Here is a 14,958-nt window from a genome sequence, read left to right on the forward strand (position 1 = left end):
GCAGAACAGGTGTGTGTGGGGAGCGGGAAGATAAAGATTTCAGACTAAGCTTATTGAGTCATTTACTTGAAATCTTCAGATCAAACTCAAGCATTTATCATAAGCTCTCTGAAAGTGGAATTATGAATATACACTCAATACACAATGGAGGTCTTTAGTGTACTCACTTTGAAATTGGCATTTTTATTTTGAACGGAATTTTCTATTCAAAGATTCCATTGTTTGTTCCCAAATATATCTAACTCTTTGACTTAGAGTAATTATGATTCTAGTAAAAACCAAAACACCAGAAATTCTTCCATTTTTTGGCTCATCATAAATATTTCACTTTGATTCATATTTTCTGGTGTCTTTTCAAGTGCTGATATTACTGAAATTTTTTTTTTACCTGCCCGAGTTCTTGGATTGGTAGATTTCCTACAGTCCCTTAAAATCATGTGTCAGGAACTTGGTTTGTCATGTAATTAATAGGCTCCATTCTAAGCCCCTTTCTCATAAGCTTAGCAGCATATTATAATTCGTTGGTCTTATCCAAGGAAAGATGTATGAGATGCATGAGATGAGATGAAAATGAAGGTATAGACTTTTGCAGAGATAGAGAGGTGAGTATTAAAGGGGAGGGCATATTCGATGGCCATTTTAGGACTGATAATGCAAACCATGAAAATGGATTAATCTGCCCAGGCAGAGAAGAAAATGAGAGGGGATATAATGGCAAAAAAAAACAGGTGGTGCCCAGAGGAAGATGCAGACATAAGAAAAAATAAGAAATCTAAAGCATGCTCTGAGAGAGTAAGATACATAAGCCTATGAATTACTTGAAGGCAGAGACCTTATTCACTTTTAATTCCCTAATCCTCCTTTCTCTCTCTGATCCCATAATAAGACATGTAGCAAATTCTTATTACATGAGTGTTGGGGATAGAATCATGTCTCCCACAAAAGGTATGTTCAGGTCCCAACCCCTGGTCCTGTGGGTGTGAACCCATTTATAAATAGGACCTCTGAAGACACTGTTAGTTTAAGATGTACACAAATTTAATGAGGGTTGGCCTTAATCCAACATGGAGGAAGGAGAGTCATAGAGAGCAGCCAGAAGCTGGAAGTCAGTGGAACCCTGAAGAGAAAGGTAAAGACATGCATTGCCATGTGACAAAAAAGCCAAGGACCAAGGATCATTGCAGCCCCAGAATGCCAGTCTTGGGGAAGAAAGCATTGCCTTGTTGTCACGTGGATTTTGGACTTTTCTCAGCCTAAAACCTGTGAGCTAATAAATGGCCATTATTTAAGACAGTATGGTATTTGTTTTAGCAGCTAGGAAACTAAGACAATGAAACAGAAGGGGGAAAAAACTGCAGAATGGGTGAAGAAGTAGAGAAAACTTTAGTGGAAGAGAAGAAAATAAATGTACTGAATAAACTTGTCTCTCTAAAGTAGGTGCTTGTCCACTCAGCACCTAGCATTGCAGAGCTTCTTCTGATGTAGTAAACACCCAAAGCAGGTGAGAGAGAAGGAATAAATGAAGTATAGGCTGTGACTGGCACAAAGGTAAAGAGCCACAAAGGGGAATTGTGAACTAAGATTAATTTAGGAGCCCAGAATTTGTATTTCTCTTCCTGTCCTCAATACAAAAATCATAATTAATATGAAACAGCATGTGCAACAAAGAGGGTGCCAACATGAGGGACCCAAAATGGATGTCCCCAAGTCCTCCAGATTTCAAGGGTCACTTTCCTTTACAGTGCCCCAAGGCACTTTAAAGTCAGTATCAGCAGGGTCCCCAAACAGAAACTGTTAGAGGTTCCCCAACATCTTAAATAAACAACTCAACCTTACAGTGTTAGTTAAAACAGCAAACAGACCTATTCTTTAGCTGAAATGAAGAGATTTAGCAGAAACTCAAAACCATTGTTTCCCTTAGGTCATCCAAATATAAGACTTCACCTCTTAGGTGCTACAGGCTATGTAAGAAAATGCAGGCAGAACCTGTTTTCATTTCCCTTAACTCTCTAATACAACCCAGGAGTGTGGATCAAGCTGTATTAATATCAGAAAAGCAGCAGAGCATCAGAACTGTCTTAATCACACTCCTACTTGGTGCATTTACTTGTTCAGAAGACAATGGGCTGATTTCTATCCACAGGTGAGGACTCGAAGGAACTGCTGCTGGTCAGAAGTCCCCAATCTCTGCCTCACGGAGATAATGAGACTCGCCATTCAGTATAGGTTATGCCCAGCCAGAGAGAATTTCCAGTCTGCATCCTTCTGTGGACTTCTGCGCCTCACCAGTTCTTGGAATCTACATCTTATTTATTTATTATTCATTTAATTTTTGGGTTGATAAAATGTAGATTTACAGAAATATCTTACAAAAAAATACAGAGTTCTCATACACCCCCTTATAATTAACAGCTTGCATTAGTGTGGTACATTTGTTACAGCTGATGAAAGAATATTAATATAATTTTACTATTAACTATAGTCCATGGATACACTAGGATTCATTGTTTGTGTTGTATAAGCCTATGTGATTTTTAAAAATTTTTACATATATTTATATTTTGAGAAAAATAGAGAGCCAAGTCACGCTCACATCTTCCTCTTTCTTGCAAACACCAGCACCTCAGCCTCCATCAGGAAGATGGAGCTCAATCACAGGCAAAATAGCTAACAGTTATTGTTCAATCACCACATAGCAGGCACTGTTCTCCATTCTTCAGTTGTTTGCCCCAGTTAATCCTCACCAGAGCCTACTAAGGGAGGCACCGTGCCCATCCCCATGTCACAGATAAGGAAACTGTGCACCATTAAGCACCTTGCAGGTTAGGGGTGGCACCAGTTCCAATTCAGCCCTTGCTTCCAGCCACATCCCGGAATGCAGGACAAGTGCACAGGTCTTTCTCTCAGGCTGACCCATCCACCAATGTGCTTTCCTAAATAAAATAATCACATGCTTGAACTTGGATTAATTGGATCACTCCCTAAGGAGACAGAATGCAGCTAGTCAGTTTTTGTTTTAAATGGCAATTATTTCTTTCTCCTTGCCAAACACAGACAACTGCTACTATGTGCAAGACACTAGGATCAGGGTGAAAGCCACTGACTCTGAGATCAGCCCCCTCCTGCTTTTGCCCTATTGAAGAGAATCAAGTTAAATTAAATTTACTTTCCAGTTCCCCACCTGTTTTTGGTTTGCTAAAGCTGCCAGAATGCAATATATCGGAAATCAGTTGGCTTCTATATCAGGGATTTATTAGGTTACAAACTTATGGTTCTAAGGTCATGAAAATGTCTTAACTAAGGCATCAAGAGGAAGATACCACCTCTGAGGAAAGGCTGCTGGCATCTGGGGTTCCTCTGTCACATGGGAAGGCACATGGCAATATCTGCTGGTCCTTCTCTCCTGGGTTCTCATTTCAATGGCTCTCTCTGTCTCAGCTTTTGTGGGTCCTTGCTTATTTATTCTGGGGGTTTCTCTATCTGCTCTTTCTGTTGGTGTTTCTGCCTTTTATCCTTTTCACAAAGGACGCCACTAAAGGATTAAGACCCACCTTGTATGGGCTGGGTCACATCTCAGTTGAAATAGCCTAACCAAAAGGTCCCACCCACAATAGGTCTGCCCCCACAAGAATGGATTACAAGAACATGGGCTTTTCTGGGGTACATAGCAGATTCAAACCAGCGCAATACCCCTGGGCACATTGCCTGGGGGGGATCTCTGAACCTCAGTGGGCGTGAGTGTCCAGTGAGGAGTAGCCACCCTGCCTAGATTTTTCAAGGATGACAGAAGAGATGCCCTGTGCAGAGATCTCTTGGAAAGCCTCCCAGACACCTAAAGATATCAGGCGTGGATTTGCCCATGCTGACCATGCCCTGACCACCATCTCCCCTCTTACAGCTCTGGATACTGGACAAATGTGATTATTCCAGTTCGCAAGGGAGGAGCTGAATGTTCAGAGAAATTAGGTAGCATAACTGATAAGGAGAAAAGATTAGGCTGACCCTCGTATTTGTGAACATGCAATGGTTATGAAGAGATTTTGAATTTAATCCTCATGACATCCCTGCAGGAAAAGTATCATTATCATTGTTTCTCAGACTAAGAGACCAAGGCTCAGAGAGGGTCAGTGATTTCTCTCTGACATTATGGCTAATAAGCAGGAGAGCTAGAACTGGAAGGAGGATTTTCTGCACCCTTTTCCAGTGTTCTTCTTGATATGGACAGTCAAGAAGGGAAGCAAGATATCACAGGCAGGAGACACCACAAGAGAAAAGGCATCAGGCTTGATGCGCTGCTCCATGCACAACTGCTTGCTGTGGTTCACTCACTAGGCTGATATTCATTGTGCTCTGCAATGTGCCAGGCACTGTGAGGGGTGTTGCAGACATAATACAACAGTGGACAAAATAGACACAACTCCTGGTAACATCAAGACAATGAGCAAGCTATGGAGGTGAGAAGAGAGGTGCAAGGAAATATGCAGGTGTTAGGAAAGCAGGTAAAAGGAGGCCCTAACCCTGCCAGGGGGTCCAAGGAGAACTCACCCAGGAAGTGGCATTGAGGCAGATATCTGAAAATGATGGTGGAGTGTGCTGCAGGCAGAAGGAGTTCCAGGTACAAAAGCTCAAAAGTGGGAAGGAGCTTGGCACATCTGAGAAGCTGAGAGTCCAGAGAGGTGAAAGGAAGCACAAAGAGGGAGGAACAGAAGACATGAGAGGGGACTGGAACATAGAGCCAGATGTTGCAGGGCCTCCTACTTCTGAGACTCAGAAACCCAATACAAGTGCACCATGTGTCTTTGCTGGGAGAGGAAGGCAAGGCCATTAAGCTGTTTAATCTCTCCCCCCTAGGTCATTTCCTCCAGCTTCGCGTGAATCATACAGTTTCCTTCTCCCCATCCACATGGCCTGGGTACTGAGGCTTGGAAAAGGGGCCTGTTTCCCAGGTGCAGTCTCACCAGTGGCATATAAAGGGGGATTATTTCCCTTCCTGCAGCTTGACTCCTTGCACAGGCCGGCCCTGTGTTGGCTTTCCTCATGGCCAGATCGCATTACAAGCTAATATCTAATTTGTAAGTTCTACATCACACCTCAGTTTCACAACATTGTGGCTTCCAAGTGTGCATTTGCTTATTTCTCTTTCAAAATTAGCTGGGTACCCTACAGCGAGAGAGGGAGAATGGAATGTGCACAGGTCCAATAAAATGGGACTCCCTAAACTGCTCTTTTGCCACAAGGATGTAACTTCATCTCTTAATTAATCTCTAAAATGGGGGTTTAATTCCTTCTGACGTGACAGAATTGCATATAGTTCATAATAAGGTGGAGGGCAATGGATTAGAATTTGGGAGACTTTTGTGTAATGCCTTCTCTTCCACTAACCATCTCTCTTGTCCTCAGTTTCCCTACCCAACCAAGCCCCACCAAGCCCATCTTAGATGAGTTGGTCCCTGCAGATGAGCTAGAAATAAACATGCATTGTTGCATGCCATTGAGTTTTGGGGTGACTTGTTATGCATCATTACTTTAGAAATAGATAACTGATACAAATCTGAATCTGAACCTAAGTATGTCATGATTTCTTTAGTCCATGAAAAAAAAGAAACAAAACAATGATCTACAACTTCTTTCCTCATTTCTCTCTGCCTTCATTTGTCCTCTATCCTCCCTCCTATATCAGATAAAGACATATACCTAATCCATGCCAAAACAAACCCTTCCTCCTTTGTCCCAATACCCTCCCTCCCAACCTCATCCCTGACATCACTCCACCCATCATCCATCCCTTAGAAGGGTGAAAGCACCTTGTCATCTCTAAGGCCAGCTTCTCTTAGAGAGACAGATTTAAAAGGAGAAGACCTCATTGTCTGGAAAAGAGGATTTTTCAAAGAAAGGTGTCCATCATTTGGTAGCTACCAGGGGAATAAAAAAGCGGGATGGGGTTGTAGGACGGATACTGACCAGCTCTTCTGCAGGTGGCTTACAGCCTGGGAAGTGGTAAAGTAGGAGGACTGAGTACAAAGAGCTGCATCCTGGGGAGGGGAGGGGGCACCAAATGTGGAACTTCCTTAGCAGTGCAGAGTCCTCCCTTAGAAATCATGACAGCCCATGTAGGGCTCTGCCCATACTCATCAGCCTAAGCTGATTTGAGCCTTAGATCTCAAATTATCATCTACAGGTTCAATTCAGTGGTAGTGATTTAGCCTCCTGGGTGCTGTTTTATGAAAATTATTATTGACTCCTAGTTGAAATTACATTAAACAAGAAAAGCAAACATTTTCTTATGTTTTTGCTACTAAAATTTAATATACTTCTCAGAAATACTAAATATGTATCTAGAACCTTCTTTAAGTAATTTTTTCTTAGGTGCCAAAACTTAGTTTTGACATTTTATTTAAAATATTTGCAAATATATACAATGTAGGATAAAAAATGCTCATTTAAAACATGTCGTAACTTAATATTTGCAAACATACACAGATAGAACAAAATCCATACCATTAAAAATGTTAATGGTGCCATACTGTGCTCATGGAACAAAACACTTGCTTTAATTCCAGAGCTTCTCACCCTAAATTTGAGGGAGCTTGAAATCTGATACGTTGAAAGTCATGACAACCACATGGCCAAAGTAATAATATAGAATAAAAAAAAAAAAATTAGAACACATATTTTAAAAATACATTTGTTAAGAAATCATACCAATAATAGGGAAATACAATTTTGCATTTTCCCCCACTTCAGCGTGAACAATATTGCATCTTAGCATTTTTAATGAAGACATTAAATACAAAACCGAGTGAAACATTGCACACATCTCTGCTGCTGAATTTGGTGAAAAATAGGCTCCTCAAGGACCAGCCCACTCAGAGAAATGTTCTCAAGTATGGCTTCTAGAGAGCCTAATGTAAGTTGCTTTACTTTCTTCATGTCTTGAGATCTTAAACACTTGAAAACACAGGGCATTATTGATTCTAGAAGTACTTTGAACACAACTGAAGGAAACCAAAGGTCAGTAAGAAACGTGCTCAACAGCAAACGTGCAGCAAGAATGCAGGACGCATCCCTGTGATTCTTTAGCTCTCTTCATGCATGAGGACTGAACCTACTCGTGCCTGTGCCACCTGTCATTCTGTATTTCCATGTTTCAAATCACAGTATGATGACTGATTTTTTTTGAAGAAGTTAGGCAACGTCAATTTCACATTGCGTTATTAGTAATACAGTGAAGGTTGCAGCCTCTATTACAAAAACGAGAAAATTTCAAACTGCATTCTTTGGAGAGGAGAGTAATAAAACTGCATGGTTAAAAAATATTTACCCCGTAGAGGATTTGATGAGGTTTATAATTTTTACAAGAAAGCATAGGCCAGAAAAAGAACAAATGCTTGACATGGAAAATCTGTTCAGACATATTCTAAACTAAAGCCAGAGCATCCTCTGAGAAGGATCCATGTCAACTTGGGTTGTTGAACATCACTCCCTGTGATGAATACTCATAAGCTTCGAAGGTTAGCTCTGGGCACTCCACATGCAACCAGCATGTAATGCTTCTCCTGAAACTGATATTCACTTGAAAACTTAAGATTCAAAGTCAGTTACACCAAACTTCGTATCTTACAAATCTCTTAAGAGATGCACAATGAAGAGGAGCTTCTGCCTTAAGGGAACAAGGCTGCTTGGGAGGTGCTGAGTCCATTCAAAGACATCATAATAATAGCAACAAAAAGAATAGAGCCCACCCACCATTCATGCTCAGAAACATCTCCACCCCAAGCCCTGAGCTGCCTGTCCCCAGAGCACACACCAAGACCCAAGGTGGGGGTGGGAGGGGAATAAGCACAAAGAAAGAGTGGCCTGAATGCAGGGCTTCTCGGTTTCTGCAAAACCTAGCAGGGAACATCTCTTTTCTAGTGTCCATTTTGATTCAACCAAGGTTTTAACTAAGGTTCCAGTAAAGACACTGTGGCAATGTAAACATGCAACCTAAGCTAGCATGAAGTTCTGGGTAGTAAGCCAGACTGAGGAATAAAGCAACTGAACTATGGCCTTCAGGCCAGGGCCATTCAACTGCAACTATCCAAGTTTGGCCTGGCTTCTCCAGGGACTCATTCTGGCCTGAAATTCCTGGTAATCATGACCGTGAACTTCTGGCTTCTGAATTTTAAGCAAATGCTTGGAACATACAAACTTGGGAATTGAAACAGGTTTACCCTTTTCAAGTCTCCATGACTTGGGTTTAAAAGTTTAGTTTCACACCTGGGAAACTTTACCATAGATTCTCTTTACTGTCTACCATATTCATTCCTTGGATTAAAAAGTGAAAATTAACAGATATTTTTTATAGACCCTCTAGAAGATATTATTTCTTAACTCTTTCATAATATAATACATACTCAAAAGCATCGTTTCATCTCAAATGTGTATTATAGCAAGAATCCCTTTATTGTTCAGTTTACCAAAGCCCAATTAGACAACAAACCATCTCCTGTGTCAGCAATTCTCTGTATCTTGCTATAACTGTCTCTTTCCCAGATGATGCACAATTAATTCTGGTTGTCGAATTTCTACACTATTTTTTAAACTATTCCTAATTGAGCACCAAAACTTAGAAGCTTCCCTGAATTCTGCACAATTCACACGTAACTAGGTAGACAGAAATAGAAGACACTAAATTGAGAAGAAGAAAATTTGGTCAAAAAAGTTATTTAGATTAACAAAGCCAATAAAAATATTCATCATGTTAAAAAAAACTAAGACCAAACTAAAACAAGTATGTAATTCACAAGTAATTTTCTAAATTCCAGCCAGAAAAATCTATGGACTTATGATTGAGTTATCACTAAACCTTAATGATCATCCCCAAGGAATAATTACATCTGTCAGCATTATTCACAGCTAATCCTTATGCTAGTTGTTTGAGTCAACCCAGTTTCTACCCCATTATTAAATAGCGCTCAGAAAAGTAAGCAGTGCATCTTAATTGGTTAAATATTACCAAATGACCTGTATCATAGAAATGAAGACACTCTCATTCAAAGGATATCTTAAAATTACTATTGCTGAAATAAATCAAAATCTACATTAAAAATATTACTATTCATCATTATATGCCATAAAGGAACACCTGTAAATCATGGCAGATCAACAGCAGCACAAAGAATCTTTACATATTTTCACACTTTGGGCTAGAAACACATGAACAGCCTAGGAATACATTGCTAAAGTTCTGAATTTCACAGTTTTAAAAAAAGTCCATATTCTACAACACAGTAAGGGCAGTGTGAATAACTCCCTTTTCTACATAGTCTTAAAACTATTCTTAATACTCTCAAGGAAGGGAAACAGAATGGCTTTGTCATATTGGTCCATTGGTCCTCCTGTCAAAGTGTTCCGGAAGACAACCAACAATGACTTTTAACTGGTATTTAGACAGAAAAGTAAATAAGGTTTTGCTTCACATATAAATGTAACACTTTCAAAACCACTGGAGAATTTAACTAAAATGAAGATTTCTGAGAAGATTCAGGCTTTACCAACCACAGCCTTTGTTCCAAAGGTATGGCATGCCTGCTCCTGCACCAGAGGGACTGATTAACACACTAACATAGTGATTCAGGGAGCCTGCTGTAAGGCAGGACTGGGGACACTTAAAAAAAAACACAATTAAGAAATTTTAAAACTACCTGTAAGGCCCAAATGGGGCATTCATCTAAAATACACTTCATTTGGACAAATCAGTCCTAATTTCCCAGCTTAAACTCTGATCTCTAAAATTTGAAGCTACCTTTGCACAAAGCTAACATCTATCCTTTTCAGCACTTAACCATCAGCCTAATGCCCCCCAAAAGGCCTGTTATTAGCGGGTAGCAGGTGGGGGGTGAAGGGGTGCAGACTGGGGCTGAATTTTGACTGTTGTAAAGGCTGGTAACTACTCCTCCCTAAATCCTCAAAAGTGAAAGCAAGCTGAAAGTCAGACTCCTTATTTCAGATACTTGTTTACATCTGATGAAAATAGCCACATAATAAAAATGGTCTCTTTTTTATTTTTCTTAAAACAAAGATCTGCTGGCGATGCTTCACAGTGAAACCTCCATTATCACTGAGAATTTCGTTTGGAGAAAATTCTTAAGGGATGATAGTTTACTCATAGGCTCAATTTCAGGATTCTCAAAACTCAACATTCAGTTTAGAAGTTTCCATGATGAGGCCTATTTGTTTCTGAGGTCGACACACTGCCTTGGCTTGATTTAGCTCCAACCATAGATTGAAGTTGTCTTTGTTCTTGGTTAGCACCTGCAAGTGGACTTCATGAAGAGCACTAAGGAGGCTGGAATCATTCTTTATTAGATGTATTAATGTATCCTGGAGCTAGGATTTGCTGAGGATCACGGAATGCTTTCTCTGATTTTCTGATACTCCAACCATTAGAGGAGAAAGGGGATTTGCTTTCCTCTCATCATCCGTGGACCTTGAAGCTGTCTGTTGGAAAACACTTGGGGACTGCAGGACTGAAGATTCTGTTGTGATCATTGTGGTAACAGAAAGGGATCCTGCAACCGGGATGGCAATGGATAACACCTGAAGCTGAGCAAACACTTCAGGGTCCTGGTTTTGCTAAAAAGCCTGAAAGGGAATGAGCAGCAAGTTGCTCAGAGAGGCTGAGGCTGCTGTTCTTGCTGCTGCCGTTTTATGGGGAGGCTCTATAAAGCTCTCAGGTGTGGCCAGCTGGCCAGCTGCTGCCCATTGCACCTTTCTCAAGTGACATGTCTGTATTTGGTCATGCTGTGGGGTCAGCCTGAGCTTCTGGAGAACATCAACACTCGGGAGAGATGTACCAGCTGTGCTTGTCATGTTCAAAGGAGTCCTGAAGGGGCTGTGATTGGCAATCAAACCAGGATGGTTTAGTTCAGGGACCAGTTGATTCAGGAGTGGAGACCTCTGTCTAGGCATGGTCTTCACTGCCTGCATCACAGTGTTGTTTCAAGGTAAGCAGGGGGTAATCTCTGTAGCAGAGCTCTGGAGCCTTGGCCAGCAGAGTAGACCATGAACAGAGCTCAACGGGATCGTGTTGCTTGGGGCATGCATTACATGAGACTCTGTGATCCAGACAGGAGGGATTAGCACCCTGGAGGCAGGGTGGTGACATCAGGTAGGACGGAGTAGTGGGTAGCAGATTGCACACTCAGGTTTTCTACCAAGGGGTCCCTCCTGACTGCTCAAAGGAAAAATGTAGAAATGGGCTGGGTTCTTTCTGGAAGGCGTCTCTCAGCAGCTTCTCCATTTCTTTTAAATCAAGGCCTGTGATGGTTGGCTATTCCTTTGGCAAAGAGGTTCTGAATAATTTTGCCACTGTCAGATATTTATGTCCAGATGAGGCAGACGTATCTTGTGACCCAGAGGTATGTCTTCTAGAGCCTCAGTGCTTCCCAAATTGGAGAGCTGAGTGCTTGGCTGTAACCCAGGGCTGGAGATATTTGAGTCATCCATCTGATTTCTCTCATACTCATCCTTGGCTCTGCTCAGCATCTCCAGGATGCTGATGGGCCTGTGGTCACTGCATCCATTGGCCTGGCTGGGGCTCTGCTTATCCTGAGCAGTCAGCCTGCTGGGATCACCATTTCTCCTCTTGGACCACATCAGCCATGTGTTTGGCTATGTGGTGGCAGTCATTCTTGCCATAAAACCAGATACTGTATATTGACCAGCTTGCATTTCTATATAGAAGAAATGGTTCATGGAGCTGAAGTTCCAACTCTTTATTCATTGGTTCAGCGACATTTTGCATATTCAGTTGATTCACACTGGTTAAACCATAGGAAGGTGAAGCTGACCTTCTACATAGAAATATCAATCTCCCACTAGTTGTTGGCCTTGGAGCAGAAGACATACACAGCAACCTGACCCGTGAGGTCTGCAATGTGGGTGATGTAGGAGTTGTGTTGCTTCTGGGCCACCAGGCTCATCTTTCCAGTTTGAACCACTGGCTCCATCTTGAATCTTGAATTAAAGAGCCCTTCTCTTTAAGTAACTTTTAACTTGGGTTTTCCTTAGTTTGCCTGAAGGCTAGAGACCAGATCTTCAGTATTTTGCTTTAATTTCCCCCTTTGAATCAAAACAATGGAAAATAAGTGATTGTATATTTCAGAGATTTGTATGATGTGTGAATATATCTCAATAAAACTGCATTAAAAAACAGTGAGCGGAGACTTGGGAAGACAGCAGCATAGAGAGGAGTGGAAGTTAGTTTGTCCCCATGGAACAACTAATAAACAACCAGGAACAACTAGTACATAATCTGGAATAGCTGCTGGGGGACAACTGTGACTGTCCACACATCGTACACCAACCTGGATTGGGAGGAATGCCCGAGATCACAGTGTAAAATCTGTAAGTAAAAACTGCAGGTCTAAGCCGGGAGCCCCCTGTCCCCATGGCAGCCCAAACTTCAAAACATCATTGTGGTAGAAAGCAGCACTCTCTGAACAAGCAAATATACCTCAGTCCAGCTCCAACTTGGGTTTTATAACAAATGTAGACTGCTCAATACAAGCTGCAAATCCCCAAAAAGCAGACAGAGGCTTTTAGTGATGACTGAACTTGAAGAGCCAGAGGACTTCACTGTCCCAGGAGGGGAAGCCCATGGACAAGGTGCTGTCTCTGACCAATGGATGAAGCTGGGGAGCCATGGACTGGCCCTGAAAGGGGGCTTTCTGTCCCTTTTTCTCTCTCTCAACCTGAGGAGCTCAGTGGAGAAAGCCTTGGCCATTTTCAGTTCCCAGCACTCTGACCCAGACAAGGGTGAAGATAATAGAGTCAAAGAGATAAAGAACCTATTTAAATGCAGATGACAACTCCCTAGGGGGTGTATCTTCCCTAAGAGGAAGGAGGTGGTGCCCAGCTCTACAACCAGACTTCCACTCAGAACTAGACCCCAGAGCCTGGAGGAAAACAGCCAAAACAGAAACTAAGTGGGCCACACCTCCTTACACCAGTCAGGAGCAGCAGGCAGACAGGCACCACCTGCTGGGCAGGTTAGGAAAAGCACAGCAGTTAGAAGCCTCACAGGGTGTGTCAACCTTCTAAGACACACCCTTAGGGAAACCTAATACTGAATATTGCACCTTTCTGAGACCTGAGCCCGTTCTGGTCTGGGAAAACCTGACTGGGGTAACCAAGGAAACCAGGTGCCTAGACAATAGAAAACTACAACCTACATTAAGAAAAATGAAGTTATGGCCCCGTCAAAGGAACAAACTTACACTTCAACTAAGATACAAGAATTTAAACAACTAATGCTAAATCAATTCAAAAAGTTTAGGGAAGATATGGCAAAAGAGATGACGCATATAATGAAAACACTGGGTGAACATAAGGTAGAAATTGAAAGTTCAAAAAAACAACTGGCAGAATTTATGGAAATGAAAGGCACAACACAAGACATGAAAGACACAGTGGAGACATACAACAGCAGATCCCAAGAGGCAGAAGAAAACACTCAGGAACTGGAGAACAAGATACCTGAAATCCTAAACACAAAAGAACAGATAGAGAAAAGCATGGAAAAATATGAGCAATGACTCAGGGAATTGCAAGACAACATGAAATGCATGAATGTATGTGTCATGGGTGTCCCAGAAGGAGAAGAGAAGGGAAAAGGGGCAGAAGCAATAATAGAGGATATAATCAATGAAAATTTGCCATCTCTTATGAAAGACATAAAATTACAGATCCAAGAAGCACAAAGTACCCCAAACATAATAGATCTGAATAGGCCTACACCAAGACACTTAATGATCAGACTATCAAACATCAAAGACAAAGAGAAAATCCTGAAAGCAGCAAGGGAAAACTGATCCATCACATACAAAGGCAGCTTGATAAGACTATGTGTGGATTTCTCAGTAAGAACCAGGAAGGCAAGAAGGAAGTGCTGTTATATATTTAAGATTCTGAAAGAGAAAAACCACCAACCAAGAATCCTATGTCTAGCAAAACTGTCCTTCCAATATGAGGAAGAGTTTAAAATATTCTCTGACAGACAATGAGACAGTTTGTGAACAAGATACCTGCTCTATAGGAAATACTAAAGGGAGCACTACAGACAGACAGGAAAAGACAGGAATGAGAGGTTTAGAACACAGTTTTGGGCAATGGTAGCACAGCAATGTAAGTACACTGAGCAAAGATGACTGTGAGTATGGTTGAAAGAGGAAGATTAGGAGCATGTGGGACACCAGAAGGAAAGAGGAAAGATAGACTGGGACAGTATAACTCACTGAAACATAGAGTGCTCAACAATTATGATAAAATGTACAAATATGTTTTTACATAAGTGAGAACAAATGAATGCCAACCTTGCAAGGTGTTAAAAATAGGGTGGTATTGGGGGAAATATACAATCAATGTAAACTAGAGACTATAATTAACAGAAACATTGCATTATGCTTCCTTTAACGTAACAAAGGCAATATACCAAAGCTAATGCATATAAGAGGAGGACATAAGGGAGGGGTATGGGACTCTTGGCATTGGTGATGTTGTCTGACTCTTTATTCTACTTTAGTTTAATGTTATCTTTCCTTTTCTTGCTTCCTAGCTGTCATGGTTTTTTTTTTCTTCTTTCTTTTTTCTTTTTCTTTTGTCTCTCTACCTTCTTTGACTTTTCTTCTTTGTGGGAAAAATGGATATGTCCTTATATAGATAGTGGTGATGGTGATGAATATATAAATATGTGACTATTCAGGGAACCATTGATTGTTTACTTAGGATGAAATGTATGGTGCGTGAACAAAACCATCTTAAAAAAAAATGGGTTGAGGAAGAAACCTGGAGGGCACTATATTGAGTGAAATAAGTCAGACACATAAGGACAAATATTGCAGGATCTCATTAATATGAACTAATTATAACATATAAACTCATAGACATGAAATATAAGTTACCAGGATATAGAAT

The 14,958-nt window shown here is 41.2% G+C and overlaps 1 pseudogene; it reads right to left on the reverse strand.

Moving 5' to 3' along the window:
* Positions 1-10,170: 10,170 nt before the first annotated feature.
* On the reverse strand, positions 10,171-11,993 carry LOC119530199 (annotated as a pseudogene).
* Positions 11,994-14,958: the final 2,965 nt, after the last annotated feature.

The sequence above is a fragment of the Choloepus didactylus genome, chromosome 3 (assembly GCF_015220235.1).
Source record: "Choloepus didactylus isolate mChoDid1 chromosome 3, mChoDid1.pri, whole genome shotgun sequence".
Lineage (NCBI taxonomy): Eukaryota > Metazoa > Chordata > Mammalia > Pilosa > Megalonychidae > Choloepus > Choloepus didactylus.